General features: G+C 43.0%; 1 protein-coding gene across 4 annotated transcripts in view; it reads left to right on the top strand.

Annotated features, from left to right (window-relative positions):
* The window catches only part of RAB27B (RAB27B, member RAS oncogene family), a 462,762-nt gene that overhangs the window by 287,805 nt on the left and 151,990 nt on the right, over positions 1-22,967 (top strand). The gene's annotated exons all lie outside the window — the stretch shown is intronic.

The raw sequence follows: 22,967 nt of genomic DNA on the forward strand, positions 1-22,967 counted from the left end.
CGTTATCATGACGATGTTATGTATGTACGCGCAGTGATTATATCCTTTTCAAATGTCTTTGGGAAAGCAGCAGTTGCTTTTTTGTTTTATTGACAGCAGGGTGGAGCCCTCTGATAGATAAAACAATATTATGACATACGCAGTCTACTGCTGTTTTTTCCTTTGGTAATGTGGTCAGGTAATATACGTTTCTGTATTTTGTGTGTAACCGAGCCAAGCAAATTATTTTTCTGAGTTTTATTTCTGGTTAAACTTGAGTAAGTCGAATTAAAACATTAAAAAAAAAAAAAAAAAACCTTTATCTGCCAATTTCATTAATTATGTAGGGCTTTATTAGCCATACCTGTAAAACAAAGTGTAAGATTGTGTTTTGCTGCCTAGCAGTTTGCTTTTAATGTTCTACTTGTTGATTTCATTTCCCGGCGGTCCTCGCGATTTTATTTTAGGCGTTTCCATGTTTTTTCGTTTTGCAAGGTAGTGTTTGTACATTGTTCCCCTCCCCTTTTCACACGATGGCCCTCTCTTAAACCGTAGTATGCTTGTTAGAATTAACGCCTACGCACCTACCCTTTGATTAGTTGTAACCAGGTCACCTGGGTAAAATAGTAAGTGATCATATAGCATAGTCCATTCCCAATGGTGTCACAGACAGTGACATCACCCTAAAAATATTCTCCACTTAGCATTCAACCAGCCTATGTTACAGAAACACATTTAGCATAATCGAAAAGACATTTTAAAGAACATGTTTGTTTTACGATTTTTTTTAATCACGTCAAGGTAGTCCTGTGTTTAGTTGGCAAGATACCTCAGAAATAGTTGAAAGGAACACTGTTTTTAAAGAAACGTATGAAACTTGGTATTAAACATTTAAGCTGCGTTTTAGAGAGTAAACAAGATGTAGTGGGCGTCCGTTAGGAGATTAACTTGTTATTATGAAGTTCTCTGATATTTCTCAGAAAAGATGTTCAAAATAGCTCCCCACTGCGCCTCTCCCGCAATTAAGGGGGATGTTACCAGTGCAGAGGAGGTTTAAAAGCGCCCTGAAGCCAGGTTATACACTTACAGTGTTTCTAAATGAAAGTAGGTGCAATGCTGGGCCACAGGCTGACGCCTCAGCCTCCTTTTGCCTCAGGTAGGGGGAACGGAGTCTTTTCTCTAAAGAGGAAGGAGAACTACCCCCGCCCACCGACTCGTGCCATGGTAGGCAATAAGTAGCATTTAAGACTACTACACAAGTTAAAAATGACAATTTAACAGTGGCTTTTCCACGTGTGCTGATTTCCGAAGGGGGCAGGTACCGTTTTTAAATGTCTTTTTTTCACGCCATGTCTTTAAGTATTTTGCATTTCCAAATATACATCTAATTGCATTTCTAGCTGTGTCTTGATGCTTTCCCGTTTACGTCCCAAAATCATGATAAAGTACATTTTTAAACCTGGCAATACAAGTTTAGTTGTATAGAAATGTCATTTGAAAAAGTATGTCTATTTCGTATCGAGAGGCACTAGTCTAAAATTTACGTGGATAACAATACATAAAAGTGGTCATGGAGTACCAGCCAAGGCTGTTCCAGTGTAATATGTTTTCATACCTGCAGAAATTAGGGGAAGATTAATTGTTTGTTTGTTTGCTTAGGCCTTTCCTATGTATTTCTGTTACAATGAATGGGGTTTTCCTTCTGATAATAAAAGCAATAAATACTGCCCCTGGCCAGGTAGCCCCACTCGGTTAGTGCAGGAAGTGTGCTTATCAGATTTGGGCTCACAGGCCCAGTGAGGCGGAAAGAGTGTTTGTGGACATCCTCAAACTGCAAACTACCAAAGAGGGTCTCCAGAAAGACCTCTGAGCTTGGAATTTGCAGACTATGCAATTTAAGTGCTTCTAAGGTAGCTTAGTAGGTTAAGTGCATGTTGCTTATGTGTTTAACTTGCAGATCAAAGCTTTCTTCCTGGTAGGATTGAATTTTATCCTTTCTGAGTTGATATTTCCTATTCCCTGTGCATCTATGGAGCACTTCACTTGGCATTCCTTGGGGTACAGCTAGCCACCCTACCATCAGCGGAAGTTCACGTTTTCCTGAGTTCCTCTGGATTTTCAAATTGCTTCCATTATAATATGGACTACTGCTAGACCTGGCATCCTTGGCATGTTTTTTTCTCCTAACTTATTTGACTTCTGAGCTCCCGTTTTTGCCAACTTCGTTTTTGGTGGCCTTAGGACTCTGCAAACTTCACCATTGCTAACCAGGGTGCAGTGTATTTAAAAAGCTGGACATGTACTTTAAAGTTTTACATGTCCTGGTAGTGAAAAAGTCTCACATACGTGTTTTCACTACTGCATGGGCTACCTCTCCTAGAGGATAACATTGGGATTACCTTATTATTATAGTTTATAAATTTAATTTCCAAATGGGAAATGGTTCATATTTGGTGTCTCAGGAATCCTAATGTGAAATACTAAACTATGGTGAAGTCCCATTTTTAAATTACAAATCTGAAAATGCCACTTTTTGAAAGTTGTCATTTTCTTGCCTTAGCCATTTTTGTGCCAGCAGCGTGTCTCTTGGTCAGTATGACTGGGTGCGGGTGACAGTTGGGTTTTGTGTATTCCTCCTAGACAGCCACACACAGTGGGAGCTTAGGTTTGACTAGATGAGCCATCACAGGCAGGATGATAGGGAGGAGCTGGGCACAGCCCTCTTAGACTTAAATAGGCTGCATCTTGCATCCACACAAAGGGCTTTTACCCAATGTAGATATTCTGGAGCCAGGGCCAGGAAGGGCAGGGCATCTTTGCACTTTGTATGACTACTGCACATAAGAAACCACCACCACAGTACAGTCCTGAGCCTGTGGATATTCTGCCAGGAACAAGGGCTGCTGTGCTGCTACAACTGCACTCTGCTGGACTGCAGCTGTGAAGGAACTGCTGCCTGCTGTGCTGACCTGCTGCCCTCTTTCCTCTGGAAGAAGGACTGGATATGAAACTTCATTTTGAACCCAGGACCCCAGAGTGACTCGAAGGTCTAGTCTGCTGAACACCTCGGGGGCATAAAAGGCTCCCCGTACTTCTCCTGGACCCAGGTGCAGCAATTTTGACCCCCTCAAGTGGTGCCCCTCAGGTCATGAACCCTTGGTGTGGATCTTTAAATCAAGCTTTTGGACTCTTGGCGACTACAAACGGGCCTGTTTGTTCCAAGACAGCTCTGCTTGCACCGGAAATCAGTGGGGTACTTCCAGCACGAGGCACCAACCCCCACCCCCTCCCTCCAATTTGCAATGCCCAGCCTGCTCTGTTAGCCACACCAACAACTGCCCCTGAATATCATCTTGCTCCCCACGGCCCTCTCCACTGTGAACAGTACTCTTGGCATAAAACTTGAGAAGTTAAAACTTCAGCAGGACTAAGCTAGGGCTGTATCCCACCTGCGCTTCACTGTGGTCCTTCTGAACATTTGACTTTCACCTGGTCCAACAAGACCAGATAGCCGCGATTGGTGCTGTGTGTTTATAGGTTCTATTTTGCAATTTATTAATTAAAATTCATAATTCCAGTTCTACTGATTGGATTTTTGTCATTTTGGTCTTGTTTTATTTATTACATTTTGCTCTATTTTCCTAACCTAGTATGGGACCTTTTTGCGTTGTATTGTTACTGGTTTACTGTTTGGAGTGTTGCACAGATCCTTTATAGGTTGCCTCGGAGTTAAGCCTCACTGCTCTGTGTCAATCTACTAGGGGGTTGAGAACAGTTTAATTTGGGGTTTGCCTGTGCGTTACCCTGACAGGTTTTGTGGTTGTTACTTGACCAGGACTCGCACCCCAGTCAACCAGTGGCTCAATCCCAAGTCAACCAGTGTCTCAGTTTCTCACAACTCCTCAGTCTATCCACAGGATCATATGACATTTTCAGTTTTATGCTTGGAGTCTCGGGACAACCCCCTCACTGGAGATACGTCTGAAATCCCTGAAGAGCGATGGTAATATAAACTTTGCCATTCTCTTTTATTTTTGTAGTGTTTTTGTAAAAAAGCCCATATAAGAACATGTGAGCTGACTTCAACACACCAACAGATTTTGACCTCGTCTGCACGATTCCACCTCAACAAAAATAACAGGTTTGAGATATTACCTTTTTCCAAGTTCTTCGCAGACCTTTGCCATGAAGGACCTTTATCATGAGGGTAGACTATTGAACCTTGTAATCAGATAGAATTTGCATCATAAATCAGCAACTTTCACTGTTTAGATTATGTATGCCTGAACCAAGCTGCACAGTCCCTTCTAACTGAAATGCAATTTTTCAGTGAATTACAGCACCACCTGCAGACTAGCCAGGCCCACTGATGCTCCAGCCTATTCCTTGATTCTTGTCTCACAGCAAATCTCTGTGACACATGTTTTGTACTTTTATGGCTTAAAGTAGGCCTTAACACTCCCACTCTGTACCTAATGCTCACCTTCCCGGGGTCCGAATCTTGCACAGATACAGAGCAGCAGTGTCGCTTTGAGGAAAGTGTGATTACAAGCACACACCCCTCTGGGAGGATCTATGATATTCGAGTCCAAATACTATTGAGTATCAGTGACGGACGCCATAAACAATAGGTATCATCTTATGACACCACATTAGTCAAGTGAATTGCACCATATCACAGAGTATTTATTATTAATGCTTTCATTAGTGGTAGTCAAACAAGGAATGGCACCAGAGAGTCAACCTTGGTCCTGAAGAGGAGCCTAGGGGTAAGGCTCCGAAACATGTAGACTAGGAAGTCGGGTACATTGCATTCCCCACTTCGCAAGCCCATTTTTTTAATCATTCCGCCTCCAAGAGATCTATTAAATCACTGGAATTACTAGGAGACAGGTATTTTAACTCACTCAAGACCCCACCACTCCTATCCCGCCTGTGATTCACATTGACAAGACTACATCTGTGCTCCCCCATATTCCGCAGGTCGTAGCCCGCCCAGGTCTGTAGCGGAAAGGGAAGAAACCCAATGATGAAGTATGCCACCAAGGGGTAACCCTGGTGAGTAAGGGTTTTTCTAACAGGAAAATCCCTTTTCCTATTCATCCTGTGGTAGTTCTTTTAGCTGGGCCTCTTTTGAGCATAAATCTTCACCAAAGAAGAGACATAATAAGAGAAACACTGGAAACGGTAAAGAAGTCCCGTCATGTGATACCCTCTCCGATTAATAACACTTAAATAATAATACCACGAGATCCGAAAAAAGCCTTAGAAGGTAATGCCTAAGTTGCGAAGGATAATTCCATATTCAACGTTCTCAAACTCTAATTTAGTCAGGTTGACTATAAATATCGGGGCTGCACTATTGAAAGATAAAATATGTTATGTTAAAACCTACTACATAATCCAGTGATTGAGAGAAGAGTGTAGGAAGTATACAAAATCAAAGAGAACCTACCAAGAAGGTGAACATTAAAGTAGTATCGAGATCCCAAAAACTATGATAGACATTGTCAAAGTAGTCCACTGCTCAAACCGCGTAACACTGGATACAGAAAAAATCATAAGCTACGTGTGCCGCGTGAACTGAGTGAGACACCAATAATGTAACATGCCCGAAAACAAAGTATAATTAAGAAACGTACCCCACATATCCACATAAGTAACATGAGGTCCTAAAAGCACGAAGCTCGACCCACAATGAGACCCTAATAAGTCTCAATCGGTGTTAAATTACTAAATGAACTGCATATGAGTGACATTGAAAACTGGTCAGAAAATTCCAATGCAAACATCAAAGCGTGTAAAAACACCTTATCTTGTGGAACAAGACAAAGTTCGGTGCACAGCAAATGTACGGCATGTATCTGGAAACACTGTTGTGGAAAGAAGAGAAGTTCTCAGCAAGCAAAGCCCATGCCAATAAGCAGTCTGTGCTTAAAGCACATTTCTGTGTACGCAATGTAAAATTGAAAAAGAGAAAACCGACTTGACAAGGACCAGAGCTACAATGTTAATGATGGTGACCATCTTGCGATGGCTGTCAGCCTTTTGTTCATTGCCATGATTACCTTGTGAGAACAGTAGCCTTATCCAAATAACTGTTAAAAAGGAACTCTGATGAGTCTAACCCAAGAGTGAGTAAGAGAAAGTAATATAGAGTGAGTACGATTGAGCTTAGTCACATGTTACCCATGCTGTTTAAAAAGGAGAAACAAGAAGACCACTGCTTTGCACGCAAGGAAATAATTGAGACTTTAGGTATAAGTATAGGCAATAAACAAAGTTTGTAGGCATGACATATAAAGCCATACATGAATATGACAGTTGCATAAAGACCATGATTGTTAATTAAACCTGGCCAGGAACCTTTAGATATATATGCGCACATGATAGTGAACATGTACACGTCCATCTGATAGTGTTTCAGTTATGCCTATCCACAAATTACAAATAATAAAAGCAGATATGCAGGGATAGTATAAAACAAATGTCAGAAGTATTGGTTACAAACACTGAACACAGTAACATAAAATTCCACAAGGTATGTTATGTAGTAGAATCAGACAACCAAAGTAATTGTGTTGCAAACTTCCAACATCTTCATATTGAAATAAGGTAAGTGCAGTAAAAGAGAATCTAATAACACAGGTGAAGGTCCTGTAAACCCCTAACAAAGGACATCCGGTGTAAAAAGGCAAAGAGGTCTAAGACAACACCTCCCCCACCCACTTTTGACACAAATCTGCAAACAGTTGTGGATTGAGGCAGAAATTATCTAATTGGGTTCCTTTTGTGATCTGGTTATCTGCCAGTGTATTCAGAAGTCCCTGAATGTGAATAGGTGACGGGAGCAATCAGTCTATCTCTGACCAAGTGAACTAAGTTTGTGATATTGAGTAGAGTAGGTGACCGAGTCCCTTTGGTAAAAACTCTGGTAGTTGTTTTTAATGCAACAGGGAAGAACGTCGAATTGAAAATTAAGGCCCCCTGCTCCGAACCTCATGAATTACTGATGCAGAGGTTGGATGGAAAAGTGAAGATATGCATCTTGTAAATCCAGAGTCACCAGAAAATAATTGATTTTTGAAGGCACTCCTTTTTTACTTTAGTAGTCTTTTCCCCAAATTGGCATGCTTTAGACCCAGTATTCATGAAACCCTCCTGAAGTCGTTTCAACCAGAAATGATGGAATATATATATCCTTTCTCTTTCTTTGCCAAAAGCATAGGAATGACCGCTTCCTTTTTTTAACAAAAAGAAATGCCTTTCCCAAAAAGCTTCCTGCTTGAATCTGTTCTTTAGAATAAGAGTATGGATGCTACCTATAGGAAACTGGTTTATTAGTTGTGTATGATGTGGAACTTGTGGAAGTAGTAGGTCCACAGTTGCCCCTTACTGGGAACCATACACCCAATTGTAGCACTTGACTCTTTCCAGAAAGCAGAGCAGTCCAAGGCCTACTCAGGAGAGTTTTTGTGGGCTAGTAATCATCATTTGGTGGAACGCAATAATATCACTCAAATAATTGTCCAGCCAGTGCTTTTTCTTTAGAAAAGGACATGTATAATACGTGCGTACACACACACACTCTCTCTCTCTCTCTCTCTCTTTCTCTCACTCACACACACACACACACACTACTAAATACTACACATTAATTTACAAATATATACATAAGGCAGATAAAAATACCTTACATTACAATATGAAATAATCTTTGACCCTCCCCTCCAAATGGTAATGACCCCAAAACTGCAGTATCACCCCTACTTCTACCTGATTAGCTCATCATAATATGGGGATACCACTTTAAATAAAGCAGTCCTAATGACTTTGTCAGTGGTCCTCGCAGTAACCAACAGATAATCTGCATGGCAAAACTATCATCTCCCTGTCACAGTAAACGGGTGTAAATGCACTTTTTAATGTAAATAAAGCATTTCAACTTTATCAAACATCATTGTCAGCAGTATTATATCAAAATAGCATTTTAAAATGAACATACAATGTGTCTGTGTCCGTTTTATCTTCTCTCTGGGCACATAAATTGCAGCCATAGAAACAGAGCCGCTAGAGAATGCTGCGCTTTGTATTTTTTGCAAACATCGTTTGTCCACATAAAATGCATATGACGCACAGTACTCTCCAGGGGCTGTTTCTGTGGTTGCATTTTATATGTCCAGAAAGTATACGAAGAAGGGATAAACACATTATGTTAATTTTTAAATGCTACATTGATATATTACTGCTGACAATGATTTTTGATTATGTTGAAATTATACCCCCACTATATTGTGATGTGCTCTCTAGTTTGAGGGGAGGAAAGGAGGGTGCTTTGGTTTTGGGGGTCATGACCCTTCAAGGGTCAGTGGTGATTTTGTAATGTAATCTAAGGTGTTTCTGTCCCTTATGCATAGTATTTAAATGTATAGATGTGTGTGTGTGTGTGTATATATATATATATATATATCTCTCAGGGTTTGTTCTTTCCCAAAGAACAATCACTGACTGGACAGTAATTTATTGAGTGTTATTTATTGCGTGCTAGCGAATGATGATTACTATCCCACGCAACCTCCTTGAGTAGGCCTTGGACTGCTCTGCTACCTGGAATGAGTGAAACGCTACAATGAGTGAAATGCTCCAATGGAGTGCTTGCTTCTCACTAAGGTGCAATTGTGGACCTATTACTTGTGCAGGTCTCACATCTTGTTTGGGGTCAAGGGCAACAAGTTTTTATGTTTACTTTGTCCTTGGGACAAGTAGGCCCAACCCCCTGCAGCACAAACCCTTTGGCTGCCTGTTTACAGAGAGTGGAACTCTCTGCAGTTGAGGTAATGTGTTTCCAAAAGATAATGCTGTTCGAACTTGTATTTATGGTTCATTATTTGAAAGCCTTCATTATTAGGGTGCGTGCTGTAAATAAATGTTTTAAGGTCACACTTCACTACTGACGTTAGTTCCAGTACAAAAAAAAAAACGTGTACACATATGTTTGAAAAGTTTAGGCTAAGAGGCTAAGTAAAATGCTCCCAGAATGCTCTCTGATTATATGCAAATGAAGTGTCATTTAGTAAAATGTGTTGATGCATGCTAGTATTTCCCAAAAATATTACTAATGGAAAATCAGTGTAACCATTTTCAACACGATTATGGGAAGCATGAAAATAAACAAACACTGACAAAGCCAATTGATCTGACATATTTTTATAAGTCTTTTAGTTTCATCAATGCGTGTCATGTTTTGACATGGCTTTTGTAACACTTTATTGTTGTGGGAGCTACCAGGCCCTCAACATTGTAACAAACATTGGAAAAACCCCCCCCAAAAGTTTTTGAACTCTTAAAGCACACGTTGCCACCAGCGGCATAACAAAGGCCCTGCAGCCGCCCTCCAGGGGGCCCCTTCAGCACAGCACCTGCCCTGAGTGAGTCTGGAGAGGGGGCTCCTCCATGTTCTTTGCAAAGGGGCACCCTCCAGTTTCGTTACGTCACTGATTGCCACTGTAGTTCCTGACACTGAACAAAACTACTTTGTGTGGCAATATGCTCCTTGTGGAAGAGCAGAATGCGATCACTCACAGTAAAGCCAGCCGAAAGAGAGAGAAATAGAAGTTTAATAAAAACAAAATGTCTTTGTTAACACCAGACGTAATTAGGGACCAAGACCCACATGTAGGTAGCTTTTTGCATGTCGCAAACAGCGACTTTCGCTGTTTGCGACGTGCAAAAAGCACACTGCGATGCACAAACCCAGTTTTGCGATTCAGTAACCTGGTTACCGAATCACAAAACGGGTTTGCGACTCGCAATTAGTAAGGGGTGTTCCCTTCCTAATTGCAACTCGCAGTGCAATGTAGGATTGTTTTGTGACCGCGGGCGCAAACCAATCGCAGTTTGCACCCATTTCAAATGGGTGCTAACACTTTCGCAAAAGGGAAGGGATCCCAATGGGACCCCTTCCCCCATTGTGAATGTCACTGTAAACATGTTTTCAGAGCAGGCAGTGGTCCTGTGGACCACTGCCTGCTCTGAAAAAATGAAACGAAAACGTTTCATTTTTCGTTTTTGTTATGCATCTCGTTTTCCTTTAAGGAAAACAGGCTGCATTACAAAAAAAAACAAAAAAACCTGCTTTATTGAAAAGCAGTCACAGACATGGTGGTCTGCTGTCTCCAGCAGGCCACCATTCGCGAGGGGGTCGCAAATTGCGACCCACCTCATGATTATTCATGATGTGGGCATTTGCGAAGCCCTTGCGAATCACAGATGGTGTCAAGGACACCATCCTACATTCGGATTTGCGACTCGCAATTTGCAGGTCACAAATCTGAACCTACCTACTTGTGGCCCCAAATTCTTAAAGAAAGTCACAAAAGTGCACCCATGGTATATGTCATACCCCTATAAAATATTTGTGAACTGTATTTTAGCATGGGTAAATACGATGTGTAGATTTGCTCATGTGAAAATCTATTGAGCATTTGCAAGTTCATTTTCCCTCCAGCCACTTTCTTCCCAACCCTGGAAGAAGTTCTAATTCTGCCATTGTCAGGAGTAAATGTCCAACCTTTCTTATTATGGGAAAATATTAGAGAGAAGCTGGTAAAAATCTTTAAAACATGCAGGTTAGTAGGTTTGCAGACTCAAAGGCATTCCAGCCCTGGAACTATTGCTTACTGCTTCCTCCAGCCCCAGTATGCAGATCTGCATAAAGGTGGCAAAATAAGGAAATTGCTACAGTAGGGATTGAAACTCCAAGTATTCAAGCCCTACTATGGTAGTAGCCCTGGCATAATCAGAGAGGCTATTAATTGCTGCCATAACTTGTCGCACACTACATGGCACCAAAGGGACAAGAAAATCATTTTACAGGACAAGTAGATTTGAGAAGCAACCTGTCCCCTGGACAAGTAGATATTTTAATAAATTCCACACCCCTGCTGTAGGCGATGAGACAGTCTGTTAGACAGCCTTGCCTCACAATACTTAGTATCCAGAGATCTGTGACATTGTTTTCACAGACTTCTACGTACTTCCTAATTTTCTCTCCCCAGTCTCCAGTTTGTCTTTCTCTTTGATAGCCATGGCTTCTGTTTGGGCCCAGAAGACAGTGAGATGACATCAGTCTTCTTTGTCTGTTTCTTGCGCTGGAAAACCTTTTTTTTTTTTTAGAGGGAGATCCACAATAATTAGAATATTTCTTATAACGGGTCTAACTAGAGCGACCAGATGAACCCTCATCCCCTACCCTTATGGGCAGAGCATCCTTTCTATCCCTGGATGCTTTCATGAAGATCTAGTCCAGTTGTTCATCAAACATCGTTTTACCAAGGAAAGGGCTTTTCAGCAAGGAGGACATCTCTTCTGTGGCAGCCTTCCAGTTGCTCATCCACTTGTACCTATAGTCTAAAACTCAGGTGCCATAGCCCTGATGGCAACAACAATAATCGTGTCTGCTGTTCCATGTGAACCAAAAGGTCATGACAGTCTTCTCCCCCTTGCCTGTGAACTGCCAATCATTTAAAGTCCTTGACCAATCATTGATTGGGCAGTATATGAGAGGTAGGGTGCAGCTCTAAGGGCTAAGCTGTTCCCACCAAAGACTTCTCTAGTGCACTATTTATTTTATGCAGATTATATCATGATGAGCAGTCCTCAGGAATAGTAGGGATGCTACCAAAGTTGTCAGAGTAGAGTTTATTTTTGTAACATTTTATTAATATTTTATACAGGTAAATCTTATATCATTACAGTTGCTTCACATCAACCAGGGTAGAGTTAAGATCTCATTCAGGTGCGCTAGATTCTCATACTATTTGTAATTTTGTCAGCATTTAGGCCCCTTCATGAGGTGGAGGTAGTCGATGCAACTATGCAAAAGCAAACTATCTTGCGATGAGTCAGCTAAAAAGAAGTTAACAACATTGCAAACGATAAGGCAGCCCTGCGAGAGTGAAGGTGGTAGAGCTGTCAGAATAGAGTTGATCCTTATTGTATAACATAGATCTTCCTCTGTATTCTCGAACACATACATCCTTTGTATTATTTCAGGGCTATTGGAGATTATCAAAGTCATTCCTTCCCTCAGAATAAAAGCCTTTATCTTGTGTCATGTAAGAGCAGTGCCAAGGTAAAGAAGTATCTATCACAAATCATGATGCTCCTTAAAGGCAGCCAAAATCCGACACCTGAAAATTTCCCTTAGATGGTCCAACATGTGGCTTAATCTCTCCTAGTGAGCTTCTGTAGGTGTTGGGGCCTGCCACCTCACTGATTGAAGTGGAAGAATCAGTTTTATCTTGGGTATCATGTACAACATATTTATCCTCTTTGATCGTTCTGAAACCAAGGGTTTGGCTACTGCCACTTCAGTCATTTTCTGAATTACATTAAGAGGTGTTAATCTACTGAATTAATTAGAACAAACCACCATTCGTCTTTAAAAGAAAAGTAAAAGGGTGCTTTATTCCCCCCCCCCACTTCCTTTTTTTTTTTTTTTTTTTAACAAATTGCCATAAGAAGCTATATTCAGCGAAAAGCGAATAAAAACTTCCACTAGTCACCAACTGCCAGAATGCACATACAGGCCTCTGATATCTTCTGTAGCACACTCCTCTCTTCTGAGCAGAGTTTCATCTCCCTATACTGACAACTTAAAGAGTGGTAAAACTGAAACTGTATTTTCAAAGTACTGTCACCTATGTGATGCTGACGTCTTAACTAGTCTTTGCCGCGTCTCTTTCACTGAACCAAGAAGCATCTCAATTTATTCCTCAGAAGGCCACCAAGCTCTGCCATTGCCCTGGAATCCCCTCGAAAGAAAACCATTTGGGGGAGATACTTCAATCTCCTGTGGAGCATCACAGGGCAGAAGGGAAACAACATCCAGGAATTCTAGCAACCATTTTTCTGCACTCAACTGAAGGAAACTCTCTGAAGACAGATCTGTAAAACAGGATATGTTGAAGTTAGGCAGCTCTGTTCATAGGCATGCGATTGGGCGGCCTATTTGTTATTGACTTAGATTCTGAATATTCCTGTTTGTGGAGGCAGACAAGCCATTTGTAATGAAGGAAACGAGGAAGGGGGACAACAAGGTAATTCCTTTAACTACCCAAATGACTAATAATATGCAACATTTTAAATATACCTTAAGGCCAGTATTCCCTTGGTTAGATTAAACATGATTTGTAAGCAGAGAAGCTTTCTTTCATAGTAACCCCCTATCACTGTTGTCACTTTAAGCGTACATTAGAACTTACCCTGTAAGCTTCTTAAATGGAAAATACATGCGAGAAAATACATGCGAGAAAGAGATATATGCTCCCACTTCACAGAACGCCTCAACAACAACGCTCACGACTGCAAGGAACTCTTCGGCATCGTGAAGGAACTTGCCAACCCCAACGACATTGTCAACGACATTCCTCCATCCCAGAAACTCTGCGACGATCTCTCCACCTTCTTCTAACAGAAAATTGCAGCCATCCACGACAGCTTCAACACCTCACCTCCGCCAGACCCCACCCCCAACAACTCCTCCCACGCCGACCACATCACCATCTGGACCCAAGTAGACGACGCCGAAACCCTAAAGACCATGAACTCCATCTACTCAGGATCTCCCTCTGACCCTTGCCCACATCACGTGTTCAACAAAGCCGACGTCACCATCGCCTCCGCACTCCGAAAGATCATCAACCTCTCCTTCAACACCGCTACCTTCCCGGACAGCTGGAAGCACGCAGAAATCCAACCCCTCCTCAAGAAACCTAAGGCTGACCTCAACGATCTCAAAAACTTCCGACCGATCTCCCTCCTCCCTTTCCCAGCGAAAGTCATCGAGAAGATCGTCAACGCACAGCTCGCCCACCACCTAGAAGACAACTCCATCCTTGACCCCTCCCAATCTGGTTTCAGACGAAACAACAGCACAGAGACTGCACTCCTCGCCGCCACAGATGACATCAGACTACAAATGGACAACAGCGAAACCTCAGCCCCGATCCTCCTAGACCTATCAGCCGCCTTCGATACAGTCTGCCGCCGCACCCTACTAACCCGCTTACACGAAGCCGGCATCCAAGAAAAGGCCCTCAAATGGATCTCCTCCTTTCTCTCCGGCAGAACCCAGAGGGTCCGACTCTCACCTTTCCGCTCCAATGCCACCAACCTCATCTGCGGCGTACCCCAAGGCTCCTCACTAAGCCCAACGCTGTTCAACGTCTACATGGTCCCCCTCGCACAACTGGCCCGCCAGCACAACCTCAGCATCCTCACCTACGCCGACGACACCCAACTCGTCCTCTCCCTGACCAAAGATCCTCTCACCGCCAAAGCCAACCTCCACGAGGGACTGAAATCCATCGCCGAGTGGATGAACAACAGCCGCCTGAAACTCAACTCCGACAAGACGGAAGTCCTCATCCTCGGGCGCACCCCCTCGGCCTGGAACGACTCGTGGTGGCCCATCGCCCTGGGCCCCCCACCCACCCCAGCCAGCCACGCACGAAATCTCGGCTTCATCCTCGACTCCACCCTCACCATGTCCAAACAGGTCAACGCAGTCTCATCCTCCTGTTTTAACACCCTCCGAATGCTCCGCTGAAACTTCAAGTGGATTCCAACAGGAACCAGAAAGACAGTGACCCAAGCCCTCGTCAGTAGCAGACTCGACTACGGCAACGCACTCTACACAGGCATCCCAACAAAAGACATCAAACGACTCCAACGCATCCGCCCGCCTGATCCTCGACCTACCCCGCCGATGTCACATCTCCCCTCACCTGAAGGACCTCCACTGGCTCCCCGTGGACAAGAGGATCACCTTTAAACTCCTCACCCACGCACACAAGGCTCTACACGACACCGGACCCGCCTACCTGAACACCAAACTAAACTTCTACGTTCCCTCACGTCAACTACGCTCTGCCAACCTTGCCCTCGCCATCGTCCCCCGAATCCAGCGCAAGACCTCTGGCGGCAGATCCTTCACCTACCTCGCCGCCAAAACCTGGAGCTCACTCCCGACCTCACTGCGCCAGACCCAGGACCTCCTCACCTTCAGGAGACTCCTCAAGACATGGCTCTTCAAACGATAGCAGCATCCCCCCCCCTAGCGCCTCGAAACCCTAAAGGGTACATAGCGCGCTTTATAAATTATTGATTGATTGATTGATATATATATAGATATATTTGGTACAGCCACTCACTAAAGTGTTTTCCGCAGATATATTTAAACGGAATTTCTGCTGTGTGAAATGGAAGATAGAACTTTATTTGGATTGCTACCTAGACAGTATTTTTCAAATATAGCCAGTATTTTTATGTCCAGGCCAGTAAAAACTTTGAAAATCAGAAGCAACAAGCATTTTACATGTGTTAAAATATAACTTTAAAGTGGTAAATTGAAGAATAAAAAACTGCAGGAGTATTTCTAATCCATGTAACTCATTTCTACACGACTATTAAAGCGAGCAGAGGCAGATCGCACATGTTACAAAAGACTAAAGAAGAGTTCGCATTTTTTAAAATTTAAGAGCCAGTTGTAAGCCTCTGTAGATTCTCGAAACATTAGCACAAATCTTGGCATTTGTCTGGAAACTCAAGGCAACATTCATGATAATGGGTCCAAGAATAAAACTACACATTGTGGCTAAAGGAAAATAGGAAGTGCCTCTCTTGATTCAGAACTATTCAGGTGATATACATTCAATTTAAATAACTTTAAATTATGGAACAAACCCATTAAAATGGTAAGTATTTACTGCAAAAAATGATCAGCTTACTGCAAAAATGAAGATTAAAAACAGAAATGGAAAGTCTGAGGACTATATCTACCACAGTGATCTATGGGCCTTATAGAAGGCACACGCCTGTTAAATGCTTTGTGTTGCTTCGTCTTAGTGGTACCACACTCAGTATTGATGATATTGGAATTAAATAATACAAAGGACTGCAAGATGGCATCCGAAAATAATTTAAAGGGCACACGTTAGAATGAGAAACGGGCAACTGCGACCCTGTGTACAGATATTAACAAGCTTTCCAATACAGCATGTCCGTCTTTGGCTGGATGTCAAATCACATTCTTTTAGGAAACTGCGCTTTTGTGTGAAGGTTGTATAATTCAGATTTAACATAAAATTCTACAAATTTACTTTGTTTTGTAGCCTTTGTAACACATAGGTCATAACGTGCATCATAATGTTAAGTCAAGTTTAAACAGAATCATGCATTTTAACGCAGTCCACATGTTCTATGGTACCTTCCAAATCTGCAATGTGCACAGTGTTTACACTGGCAATAAATGAAGCCCCTACAGATGAGATTAATAAAACGACTTTAGTGACTGGAAGCACTGTCTGTGATTATGTGAATTACAGCCATCCCATTAAGTAATTCTAATGGTAGCAGTTAAAACTCAACGTCTGTTTGGCTAATGATTTCTAATGTTTGATGAGTCCTAAACCATATTGCAGCGTGAGTATTTTGCTCGTCCTGTGTTAACAGAAGTTTTATACTCACACAGACTAATGCACCGTTTTCAGGAACACGTTGGGAAGCTTAGCAGTCTGTGCTGGAAGAAGAATAAAGAATCCTATTAATAATATTGAACTCTTATGTCAGATGAGAATTTGTACATGTATGTCCAGAATAATATCAACACATAGTCTTCCATAACAAGACAAAGGAGACACTGGAGGGCCAGCAATACTAATTACCCTTTCGTAAGTACACACATTGCTGCTTATCTCTTGGCTCTCAAATGACAGGGTTAATATATAGTTTTTTTGTTTGTTTTTTAATCTTAAATAGGCTGTGTGTGAATTTGGGGAATGGGCAAGAACCTGCCTTTCTTCTGTGAAGAGTGGGCGGGCGAAAAGTCTGTGAACAATGAGTGCAGTCAAAGCATAGGTGTCTCCTACCTGCCTTTTTGCTTCTTGTAGACAGTAGTGCCATTGTCCGGGGTAAAATTGCATGGTCTTGTTTAAGATAGAGTGACCATGTCACATAGTCCACTGTACTTCACAAGAGCCTCTGCACATGAAGATTTGTAACGAGGTGGTGCATGCTGAGTGCGAAGTGTCCTAGAAAGAAAATAGTAAACCATGATAACCTGCGCCAGTGCAGTTTTCCAGGTGTGTTACTGGAAATGTTTGTGAATTGAGAAAAAATGTAAACTTCAATTTAGATGAAGATGGATTTTTTAATGGATCGCTGGCCCCAATATAATCCAGATTGTCTGCATAGGTAATGGGATTAATTATGCCAATAGCCTTACAAAAGTTGTCAGTCCGTGGCAGATACTGAACCTGAACCGTTGCATTGTCATGCAAAGGACACAGAAGGATGAGGTGTTGATTTGCTTGTTTTGATCCATCACGTAGTGTAATTTCAACTGTGGCACTACAATAAATTATATGGCTCAGTACAGAAAATTAAATGATATATATGCATGTGCTTGAATGTTAAAGTAAATCCTAATTTCCTGTCTGGTTGCCAACTGGCCTCGCCACCAGACCCAAGCTTCTCTGACAGTTCTGGGGCTTCACCCTCAGTTAAAAAAATGGGATCTTGGCAATGCTGACTGTCAATAGACAGTGATAAAAACATCAGATTTGCAGGAGAGGGACCCAACACACTAAGACCCTCATTACGAACCTGGCAGGCTCATGACTGCCAGATTTGCTGTGGCGGTCGGACAGCCGCCAATGTGGCGGTCCAAGCATCATATTACGACTGCAGCGGTTGTGCCGCGGTTGGATGGCCAGGAGAACCAGGATTAGTCGTCCCTGTGGTCCGAATCCGCCAGGGCAGCGCTGCAGGCAGCATTGCCCTGGGGATTACAACTTTGTTCTCGGCCAAAGATTTCATGACTGTTTCAACACCATGAAAAGGCTGGTGGAGAACCGGTTCAGGGGGCCCCATATGGGCCCCTACACTGCCCATTCACTTGGCATGGGCAGTATAGGGGCCCCCTTGGCCAGCACCCTCGCAATGTTAACTGTCTGCAGACAGTGAACATTACGAGAGTGTGGTGCGCACTACAGCACAGCATTGCCGCCGGCTCTAATACGAGCTGGAGATAATGCTGTGGGCGGTTTCCCGCTAGGCCAGCAGTTGGAAACTGAGTTTTCCACCTGCTGACGCAGCGGGAAACTTGTAATGGACCAGCGGGGAGGCAGCCACAATGGCGGCAACCTCTCCATTGGAATTTTGGCTGACAGGCTTTTCCGTCCGCCGAAATCGTAATGAGGCCCTAAGCGTCTACAAGTGAGTCTAGCAATTCATATCCAAGAGGTAGCTGGATCGTTCCTGATGACTGATTAAGGATGATTTGTGAATGAGTAGCATTCCCATCTAAATGTGGCCTCAGGGAAAGTTATACTTTGGTTTATCATTCTCCTTCAAATAGAGGGCAAAGAGCCAGTACTCTGAGTCCAAGATGACAGGAAAAATTTCAAAACTGTTGATAACTACATTGGTTTCCGGAATGCATAAAGTTATCACTGGGATGTACGAATCCACTAAGGCACAGCAGTTCTGTAAGGGTTAAGATTATGATATAGGCTGTTTATTTTACTTCTCATATTTCAAGTTTGAATCCCAAGGTACATGGTGCTGAGTAATTTACAACAGGGTGTAGTGCAGTGAGTGGTTGTTACATGATGTTTCCTGCCTGACGCACCTTTTAACAGGATATGCTCTACAGTGTATTATTTGTTCTGCCTCCAAACTTCCTTGTCCTTCTTGTTTGCCAGCTCTAAATATAAACTGCAATCTTGTGTTAACTATTTCTGTGTATGTGACTGTGGAAATGATTGTGCTTAGTGTGTACATGCAGTACTATTTGCCTCCATCATACCTGTTTTACTTTGAATCCATAGTAATTTGAAATAAACTTGTAAGTGGTGTCAAGATGTATTCTTGCCTGGCGTCGAGGAGCTTTAGGTTTCTTTTTTTTTATACCACTTAAAAGGTGATTATGCAGCATTTCCCCCCCCCCCCCCCCCCTTCAAGGAAATATTCAAGGCTCTTTTCTCTGGCTGAATTTCTAGCTGACATGAAAATGAATGAGTTCATCATACGTTATGTAAACTAGCCTAAACCAATTCTATACTGAATTATCCTTGTCTTCTATGTAATGCATTCCTTCCTCTTCACTTTCTAAGCTGTTCATTTTCATCATCATAAATGGACTTGTTTATTCTTCTTGGCGTATTCTTAACCATCTCAATTCCCTCCCTCTACCTTTTATCTCCTTATTAGAATCCTAAACGGTCTCTTATTTTCTTCAGAGAAAGACTGAGAAGGTATGGCTTTTCCACACACCTCCTTTGTGAGCTGGTCACTTTATTTGCCACCAGTCTAATAACATATTGCTGATGTCTTAAGTTCTAGTGCCTAACATTTTAAAGCTTAAACCAAGTCCACATTAAAACCCACTTATTGATTGACAGAAGGCTAGGATTAGGGACACCGCACCTACTGCGGCATTCACCGTGGCCCGCTTCAGGCCTCGAGCCCCAAGAGCAGCAAGTGCTTTACTTAGCAGGAGTTGCCACAACTAGACAAGGGGAGGAGGATCGTCGGGCGTTAGGCACCGATAGCTAGCTTCCCCATGAGCAGAAGCGGTCGGCAGTAGGAGGAAGCAGCTTGCTAGCATAGGGGGCAGCAAGCCTTATTGAACGATTGGCCCGTTCATCAAAGTGCACCCTTCACAGAAGGTGCCAACAACCTCTTGACAGTGCCAGCGATAGTGCACTTCTCTGCCTTTGCTCCCCGCTCTTGCTTCTCCTTCCTTGCAAATCACAGCACATGGGGGTGGAAGGGGAGAACATGCCTTCATAAATAGGCGATTCACAAGCACTCCGCAAGCAATCCAAAAGAGAAAAGGCCAAATAAAACAATTGTTGCAGAATCCACATGGACTCACCACTCCATTACTGTCACTCTGGTTTGCAAGACAAGGAAAAAATGAGCAAGTGGGACAGCTGAAGCCAGAGAACAAAACTGTTGCAGACTAATTCAAGGCTTCCCAAGTCCTTAGCAAGACGGAGCAGGTCACCGCTTACTGTGGACCTCCCTCCCTCCTGTGCCGAAAGCCACCGGCATGGTGGCACTCTGCCCAAATTGAAGTTCAGTTCCCTCACAGAACAAAGCACAGAATAAGGAACAGCAGCCTCACATCTCAGAGTATCTAAGGAAATGCTCAACTGTAAACCACTATGGCCAGGCAGTACCCCCAGCCAACTACCAGACTAGGAAGGAGTCCGCCAAACTACTACACGTATGCACGTTTGGTTCAGCCTTTTTCCATTTGTGTCTGGACCTGCTGAGGGTCCCCAGGAATTAGAAATTAGTTCAGTGTGTGTGTGTGTGTGTGTGTGTCAAACAGCAGATGTTGCCTACCTTCTGAGACACCCTGTGAAGCTCCATGGGACATAGCCATGGAATTTGCCCAGATCAACACCCCAATGCCTGCTCCTATTAAAATGTTTCCCTTCCATCCTCCCCACCACCCCGCCTCTGACTGCACAACCAAGAGCTTCGAGGCCTACCCCATTGTCTGACTGGATTCATAACCAGGTATGTCACTCTTTCTTTGACTCTCCCCGAGTGCCTCTCAATTTGAGGTTGACAGCAGACTCAATCTTGATAACATTGGTGATGAAGTAGGTAAAATAACAGGGATCAGAGTGAAAGCTGGGCAGCCCTCTTCCATACAATACTAGAAGTCGTCCCTGCACTTACTTACCACTCCTTGAGACTAGAGCACTAAGTTGACCTCTTGAATATCCTAGCTGTATTAATGTCCACCATCAGCTCAAACCCGGCGGCCCTGAACAGTTTAGTTACAAGAACGCAGGCTGACGCGGGATCTACACATCACTGTGCTCAGTTTATCAATAAGATATAAGATACCAAACTCCCATTGTGTATGACATAGATAATAATGTAATATTAGCACTGAAAACAAGGCCTAACCAGCTCCTCCAATCCTTCCAAATAGAATCTGACATTGCACCCCTCACCACTACCCTTGAAACACAATCGGTAACAGAAGAGAGTTGACCAAGGGCCGCTGTCACTATGGTCATCTCAATAGAGGAAGTAGCAGGCACATTCTCTTCCGTATGTATTGAAAAAGAGGACATCACAAAAAATACCTACAACCCTCCCACCCCCCAGTGGGGACATCAGACCCGTTACCAGAAGGGAAAAGAAGTGGAAAAATGAAAACGACCAATTAAAACCAAAACAGTGGTCCACGGGAGATGAAACTCTTTCTCTGCCTTGCAGACTGTCTTTAAAGAGTAACCTGTGAAAATTAAACTTTGTAAATAAAGGTACTTCCAAAGTGATAATCTACCTTATTTTTACATATCACCCCTACGGTCTCCCCTAGGTGCCCCAGGAAGGGGGTGCCATGTAACTATAAGCATGGACATTATAAAAGGTGTTTTAAATGCCTTGGTGAGGGGAAAAACTTTCCATTTCGTTTTTCCCCATGGTAGATATTTAGCTCCATTGGATAACATGGAAATATTTCATATAAGCATAAATAGTGCTAGGAAGAAGCTTAAATGTATCATTCAAGGATTTAAAAGATTGGCAATGATAGATCCAGCAACTTGCCACTGTTGAATTTAGCATAACTAATACAGGAAATAAGTTAAAGTACTTTATTTTCTATAAGCCAGAATCTAGCCTGCTACTGGCCTCTTCTGATTGGTCAGCCTTAAAAGGATTGGCCAGGCTGCTTTTGATGCGATAATAAGTGGTCAGCAGAGTTGATCTGAGATTTTATTTATTTATATATATAGTATAGTATAATATTTTTTTTTTTGTGTTCTGTAACTGCGGAGTCCAGGAAGAGGTCTGGGTAAATCAGACTGGGCTTCAGATAGAACAGGACAGAAAAGAATGCCAGCCAGGCTTACGCACTCACCCTGTGCCCCCACAGATAACCGGCCCAGGAATGGAATTTGCAGATGGCCTGGAGGGGGGTCGTTAATGGAAATGAGGCACACCAGTAGGTTGATTTAACCAGGTCTTGCTCCTCTGGAGATAAATCAAAGTGCAGTGGTCTGTGTCTGCCACACTTTGGAGGAAGCTGTCATGCTTTTGGATAGCACCCTGCGTCTCATTGTACAGGGCCCCCACTTGTTCCCCAAGATGATTGAATAAATATCTGGGAGCTGCATTGCATCTCAGATCTACTGCCTGAAACCACAAGAAGAAGAAAGACTGCCCTGCTGGAACCCTGGTCTGCAACTTAGAGGACTGCACTCTGCAGTACTGCACCTGTTGCACACTGGAACAACAGCCCTCAAGACTTTGGTTTGCTTAAAAAAAGATTAAGAAGTGGACTCCCTGAAAGAAACAGGGTAACAGAACTTGCCTGCACCAACTGTCACATAAGTCGTCAGTCTGGAGTGCGTCCAGTGGAATTTTAAGAATTTGACCAGGTGACATGTTGGAACTGTGGTTCCAACTTCCAAGGGCAATCAAGGAGCTTCTAGACCCTTGGATTTGTGCTTGGGACACTTTGAACCCTCAAGAGGAACCTCAGGAAGAAGTTCCAGAAGTTTGAAGAACTTGTATGAAAAAGCTCCATAAGGTGACCTGCCCATCGATGAGAGTCAAGCAGCCACCTCTGTTGAACCACGAGCTGGCCTTAAATTCAGGTTTGTCAAGCTGAAGCGCCAGAGTTTTCACCTGTTTACAAGACTTCAAGGAGTTGGCCTGGAATTCACAGAAACTCAAGCGGACGACTTTGCATCGGATCCTGGCCTGACAAGGAGCCTCACCTGATGATGAGAGAAAAAGCTCCAGAAAATCTACTAAGTCGGAAGGTAAAGCTTTGATTGAGTGCTCCCGCTCAGTGTATCTGAGCAGGGCTTCATCGCATTCAGCCTCAAATTGTGTCTTGGTCCTGACCAGCTATCCCTTGTTAGCGCTATTGATTTCTAAGCACT

This window comes from Pleurodeles waltl, chromosome 1_1 (assembly GCF_031143425.1).
Source record: "Pleurodeles waltl isolate 20211129_DDA chromosome 1_1, aPleWal1.hap1.20221129, whole genome shotgun sequence".
Taxonomy (NCBI): Eukaryota; Metazoa; Chordata; class Amphibia; order Caudata; family Salamandridae; genus Pleurodeles; species Pleurodeles waltl.